This window comes from Triticum dicoccoides, chromosome 3A (genome assembly GCF_002162155.2).
Source record: "Triticum dicoccoides isolate Atlit2015 ecotype Zavitan chromosome 3A, WEW_v2.0, whole genome shotgun sequence".
Classification (NCBI taxonomy): Eukaryota; Viridiplantae; Streptophyta; class Magnoliopsida; order Poales; family Poaceae; genus Triticum; species Triticum dicoccoides.
In genome coordinates, this window is record NC_041384.1 from 543648525 (window position 1) to 543655696 (window position 7172).

At 41.7% G+C, this 7172-nt stretch overlaps 1 long non-coding RNA gene across 1 annotated transcript; it reads left to right on the forward strand.

Annotated features, from left to right (window-relative positions):
* The first annotated feature begins 3542 nt into the window (after positions 1-3542).
* On the forward strand, positions 3543-5516 carry LOC119272072. The gene is made up of 3 exons (XR_005134690.1): positions 3543-3715; positions 3908-4031; positions 5447-5516. It is a non-coding gene; the product is annotated as an uncharacterized LOC119272072 (long non-coding RNA).
* The last annotated feature ends 1656 nt before the right edge of the window (positions 5517-7172 follow it).

Here is a 7172-nt window from a genome sequence, read left to right on the forward strand (position 1 = left end):
GGATGAAGCAGCCTGGACCAACCTTACATGTCCATGCACATGAGACCGGTTCCACCGACAGACAAGCAACTAGTTTTGCATAAAGGTGGCTAGTGGGTGTCTGTTTCTCCTACTTTAGTTGAATCAAATTTGACTGTGGCTGGTCATTGAAGAAGGTTAAAATAGCAAACTTGACGAAACACCATTGTGGTTTTGATGCGTAGGTAAGAATAATTCTTGCTAGAAGCCCGTAGTAGCCACGTAAATCTTGCAACAACAAAGTAGAGGACGTCTAACTTGTTTTTGCTGGGCATGTTGTGATGTGATATGGTCAAGACATGATGTGATAAACGTTATTGTATGAGATGATCATGTTTTGTAAGATATCTGACAACCTACAGGAGCCTTATGGTTGTCTATTTATTGTATGAAATGCAAATGCCATGTAATTGCTTTACTTTATCACTATGCATTAGTGATAGTTGTAGAAGCAATAGTTGGCGAGACGACCAGGACGCTTTGATGGAGATCAAGGTGTCGAGCCGGTGACGATGGAGATCAAAAGCACAAGATGACGATGGCCATATCATGTCACATATTTTGATTGCATGTGATATTTATCTTTTATGCATCTTATTTTGCTTAGTACGATGGTAGCATTATAAGATGATCCCTTAACTAAAATTTCAAGGTATAAGTGTTCTCCCCGAGTATGCACCGTTGCGATAGTTCGTCATGTTGAGACACCACGTGATGATCGGGTATGATAGACTCTACGTTCACATACAACTGGTGCAAGACAGTTTTGCACATGCGGAATACTCAGGTTAAACTTGACGAGCCTGGCATGTACAGACATGGCCTCGGAACACTGGAGACCGCAAGGTCGAACGTGAATCATATAGTAGATATGATCAACATAGAGATGTTTATCATTGATGACTACTCCATCTCACGTGATGATCGGACATGGTTTAGTTGATTTGGATCACGTATCATTTAGATGACATGAGGGTTGTCTATCAAAGTGGGATTTCTTAAGTAATTTGATTGAATTAATTTATCATGAACTTAGTATGATAGTTTTTGCATATCTATGTTGTAGATCAATAGCTCGCGACATAGCTCCTATATATTTTTGATATATTCCTAGAGGAAACTAAGTTGAAAGATGTAGTAGCAATGATGCAGACTGGGTTCGTGATCTGAGGATTATCCTCATTGCTTCACAAAAGAATTATGTCCTTGATGCACCGCTAGGTGACAAACCTATTGCAAGAGCAGATGTAGACGTTATGAATGTTTTGCATGCTCGATATGATGACTACTTGATAGTTTAGTGCGCCATGCTTTACGGCTTAGAACTGGGACTTCAAAAACGGTTCGAATGCCATGGAGCATATGAGATGTTCCAAGAGCTGAAAATTGGTATTTCAGATTCATGCCCGTGTCGAGAGGTATGAGACCTCTGACAAGTACTTTGCCTACAAGATGGAGGAAAATAACTCAGCCAGTGAGCATGTACTCAGAATATCTGGGTACTACAATCTCTTGAATCAAGTGGGAGTTAATCTTCCAGATAAGATAGTGATTTACGGAGTTCTACAGTCAGTATAACCAAGCTACTAGAACTTTGTGATGAACTATAATATGCAAGGGATAACAAAAATGATTCCCAAGCTCTTCGCGATGCTGAAATCGGCGAAGATAGAAATCAATAAAGTGCATCAAGTGTTGATGGTTAACAAGACCACTAGTTTTAAGAAAAAGGGCAAGGGAAAAAGGCAACTTCAAGAATAATGGTAAGCAAGTTGCCACTCCTGTGAAGAAGCCCAAAGCTGGACCTAAGCCTGAAACCGAGTGCTTCTACTGCAAAGGAAATGGTCACTAGAAGCGGAACTACCCCAAATACTTGGCGGATAAGAAGGATGGCAAAGTGAGATAGGTATATTTGATATACATGTTATTGATGTGTACTATACTAGTGTTCGAAGTAATCCCTGGGTATTTGATACCGGTCTAGTTGCTAAGATTAGTAATTCGAAACAGGAGTTGCACAGACTAGTTAAAAGCGAGGTGACGATGTGTGTTAGAAATGATTCCAAAATTGATATGATCACCATCGCACACTCCCTCTACCTTCGGGATTAGTGTTGAAACTAAATAAATTGTTATTTGGTGTTTGTGTTGAGCATGAATATGATTAGATCATGTTTATTGCAATACAGTTATTCATTTAAGTTAGAGAATAATTGTTATTCTGTTTACATGAATAAAACCTTCTATGGTCATACACCCAATGTTAATGGTTTATTGAATCTCGATTGTAGTAATACACATATTCATAATATTGATGCCAAAAGATGCAAAGTTGATAATGATAGTGCAACATACTTGTGGCACTGCCGTTTAGGTCATATTGGTGTAAAGCGCATGAAGAAACTCCATGCAGATGGACTTTTGGAATCACTTGATTATGAATCATTTGATACTTGTGAGCCATGCCTCATGGGCAAGATGACTAAAACTCCGTTCTCCGGAACAATGGAGCGAGCCAATGACTTATTGGAAATAATGCATACCGATGTATGCGGTCCGATGAGTGTTAAGGCACACGGCGAGTATCGTTATTTTCTGACCTTCACAGATGATTTGAGTAGATATGGGTATATCTACTTAATGAAACACAAGTCTAAAACATTTGAAAAGTTCAAAGACTTTCAGAGTGAAGTGGACAATCATTGTAACTAGAAAATAAAGTCTCTATGATCTGATCGCGGAGGAGAATATTTGAGTTACGAGTTTGGCCTTCATTTAAAACAATGTGGAATAGTTTCACAACTCACGCCACCTGGAACACCACAGCGTAATAGTGTGTCCAAATGTCGTAACCGTACTTTATTAGATATGGTGTGTTCTATGATGTCTCTTACCCAATCCCTCGCTCGCTCGGTGAGATCCAAGGCGGCTGCGTCGGCTGGGAGCAGACCCACGCGGAAGGAGGAGTTCGGCGAGCGTGAGCTGGAGGTGGCAGCCATTCTGCGGACCTGTCGTCCATCGTGCAGGCCAGCAGCAGGAGCAGGCGCGGCCAGAGATCCCCTCGTGGAGCCGGCGCCGGCCGAGGAAGGCCCTAGCGGCTCTGCCGGCCAAGAAGCCCACGGCCGATAGCCCGGACACCCCGCTCGCCTTCCTCGACGACGACGAGGCGGCGGCAGCGCAGGACAAGGTGAGCCGCCGGGCGCGAGATCTGCACCCGCCCGCCTCCCTCCGCCAATTTGGCCTGCTTCGATTACAATTTCTTGCTGCTCGTTGACGTGTTCCTCCTCTCCCTCTGCCTCCGCTTAGTCAGCGTAGGAGCAGCGCGGCGATTTTGATGAGTAGGAGATGGAGCGCGTCACAAGCACCTTGGCTGCACCCTGAGGTTATCCATCAGGCAAACTGTCATCGCACTGTCGTTCACGATGCTACTCCCAAGCCTCCCGACAAGATTGTGCGAGTTGCAACTTACATGACGCAGATTCTTTTGCTATACTTCAGAAGCCGGCAATAGCAGCAGCAACGTCGACGCAGCCACGGGCTGGACAAAACTTGATTAGCTTATTACTGCATCAATAATTTGTGCCTGTAGGACTCTTTCACAAATCATGTCAACGAGACTAGCAATTTGAAGAGGCTGCTGCACATGATATGAAGATATTGGCATATACAGTCCCAAACATAAGTTTCAAAATAGCAGGTCCGTTGTAGCAGTGAATTTTCCTAATGTACTGTAACCTCATTTGCATCTACCTAACCTTTCATCTTCAATTTTTGTATGCATCTGGGCCCAAGTAGTTAAATAGTACATTAGTGTAGACAAAGAAGAGTTGAGCTTCCAGTACGCCATTATAACCACCTTTCCTAACTAGCTCTCTCTGGTTGGTTGAAGGTGTGGAGTTTAGCCCTGTTCCGCTGTATGGAAAGCCATGACCTCCACACAGATGATGCAAGAGGAAACAAGCTAGACTCACAACTTTGGTTTTCAGGCATCTTCACCAACAAATATTACCCTGGTACTGACAGGTTGTTAGTATTATATAAGTATACTTGTTCAGCCTTTCCATGTGTTGGTCTGAATATCTAAACAAGGAAGCAGGCTCAGTTGCTCACCAACCTACTATTGCTGCCAACAAGTAGCCAGAAGCCCATAGAAGACATTTGCATTGATCACAGAAAAATGAAGTATTGAATTTGTAGGACATTGTCATCCTAATCTGGTTCCCACATATTCAAGATGTGGAGATTAGATCTTTGCTCCAATAAAGCCATGACCTTCAATTTTGTTGTTAATTTAATAACTGTTTTGATTTTGCCGATCGATCGGCTTATAAGAGCCAATTTGGTTTCTTGTGAACTAGAGCATCCTATTTTTCATGATTATATTAAGAGCTTCCTATTTTTCATGATTATATTAAGAACTCACAGATCTCCTTCACAGCCACACCTAACCTGCACATCATCTAGATTCAAGAGAGCCCTACTACTGCACCCACCCTAAAATCAATGTAAAAACAAGGGAAGTTCTAACCCGATATCTCCGTCTCCTGTGAACAAATTTTAAGCCCGATTGATGGCAAGTGCATTGCATGTGTAAGTAATCTGGGTTGAACGTACTTGAGGTCTTCCATCACTTCTATTACTTGAATAGAAATTGTGCACATTGCACGAACTACCCATTAATGGGCAGCTGATATATATGATGCTTGGTTCATAATAGCTACTTCAGGTTATCCCTTCTGCTATATTTTTCGTACTCCCTACTTTTGTGAGATCTGAACTAGTAGAGAAAACAGACCGGGATATTCGGTTCCTACCTAGAGATGCAGTGAGGACTTACTGTATTGATTAGTCATTTGAAGAGTTAACTAGAAAGCATTTAGTATGTCTTCAGTTATGTTGTCGTGGGCTGTGCACATGATCCACAGACAAAAAAATAGCACCGTGCATTGTTTTTTACATGCATGCAGCATGTGCAACAAATTTGCTACTATGGACTAAAAACAATCACCAACTAGCTGAATCAACGGACACTCTGTGGGAAGGAGAACAAGCATACTAAATAACGCGAAGCAGAGTAATTCCAAGATATTTTGAGAATTCATTGCAGTGGACTGTGTTGTGATTCGATTTTTCTTAACCTTGATAATATTGTCTTGGATTTGAAATGATGGTATACATTTATTCTTCTTATTTTGTATAGTTGTGAAGACCAAACTTAGAAAATTGTACCAGTTGTGGTTTCAATCGAGTTTGAGGCTTTTGTCAAATATAATTATGTTCCCTATTGATTATAATTTTGTTCACGTAGATGCATGCAGTTTCTTGTTCGTTTTATTTGGAAATAATCTTGATTTATTCTACCGTCTTGATCGTAAAGCGATATTTTTCTCCTGACACTGTTCGCTGGTCACTGTGGTGAACTGAACAGCAAATCAAGGACTTTAGAGCCCGGCCGCAGACCTCACGGAGCACCAACGATAGCCTCAAGGTGATTCAGCAGAGCAAGGTGATGAGTACTCAGCTGGCTGGTCAATATCAATGATCTTATCGGCCGGCAAAGCAGAGACGGACGACCACGGTCCCGACCTTGCCAACAGGCGGTGAGTCTTCTCCCTCTAAAACCTGATCGTGGATGCCCGACTAAGTCCGTTGAAACCTTTTTCACTTTGTCGCCGTGGATATGAGACAATAAATGGGATCAAGGGAAATTGGTCGGGCTCCAGCGGCACATGCTTACCACTGCTGACTGTTGCCGGGAAAGGTATGTTGGTTTGATTCTTTCAAGATCCCAAACTAAAACAAGTCACCTATGACATTTGAATGATGCAAAGGTTTGTTGTCTCTTCCCAAGAAATTGTGTGCAGAGAAGCTGCCTTGATTTTACATGCTGAACCTATTTTTGCATAATCAAACACTGACGATAAGAGAGATGAATGTGCAGTATGCTAAATTTGGGTATCCAATTGCAAAAGAATTGGATTATTATTTACATTAGAAGCAATCGGTGGTTTATTAGTAGGTAAAGATGGTGTGTTCTATGATCTCTCTTACCGATTTGCCAATATCGTTTTGGGATTATGCATTAGACACAACCGCATTCACGTTAAATAGGGCACCATCTAAATCCGTTGAGATGACACCATATGAACTGTGGTTTGGCAAGAAACCTAAGCTATCATTTCTTAAAGTTTTGGGTTGCAATGCTTATGTGAAAAAGCTTCAGCCTGATAAGCTCAAACCCAAATTGGAGAAGTGCTTCTTCATAGGATACCCAAAAGAAACTGTAGGGTACACCTTCTACCACAGTTCCGAAGTCAAGATCTTTGTTGCCAAGAATGGAACATTTCTAGAGAAGGAGTTTCTCTTGAAAGAAGTGAGTGGGAGGAAAGTAGAACTTGATGAGGTAATTGTACCTTCTCTCGAATTGGAAAGTAGCTCATCAGAGAAATCCATTCCCATGATGCCTACACCAAGTAGAGAGGAAGCTAATGATAATGATCATGAAACTTCAGACCAAGTTACTACTAGACCTCGTAGGTCAAACAGAGCATGTTCCGCACCAGAGTGGTAGAGTAATCCTATTCTGGAAGTCATGTTACTAGACCATGACAAACCTACGAACTATGAAGAAGCTATAATGAGCCTAGATTTCGATAAATGGCTTGAGGCCATGAAATCCGAGATAGGATCCATGCATGAGAACAAAGTGTGGACTTTGGTGGACTTGCCCGATGATCGGCGAGCCATAGAGAATAAATGGATCTTCAAGAAGAAGACTGACGCTGATGGTAATGTTACTGTCTACAAAGCTCGACTTGTTGCAAAAGTTTTCGACAAGTTCAAGAGTTGACTACGAAGAGACTTTCTCACCCGTAGCAATGCTTAAGTCCGTCCAAATCATGTTATAAATTGCCGCATTTTATGATTATGAAATCTGGCAAATGGACATCAAAACTGCATTCCTTAATGGATTCCTTAAAGAAGAGTTGTATATGATGTAACCAGAAGGTTTTGTCCATCTTAAAGGTGCTAACAAAGTGTGCAAGATCTTGCAATCCATCTATGGACTGGTGCAAGCATCTCAGAGTTGGAATATACGCTTTGATGAGGTGACCAAAGCATATGGTTTTATACAGACTTTCGGAGAAGTCTAT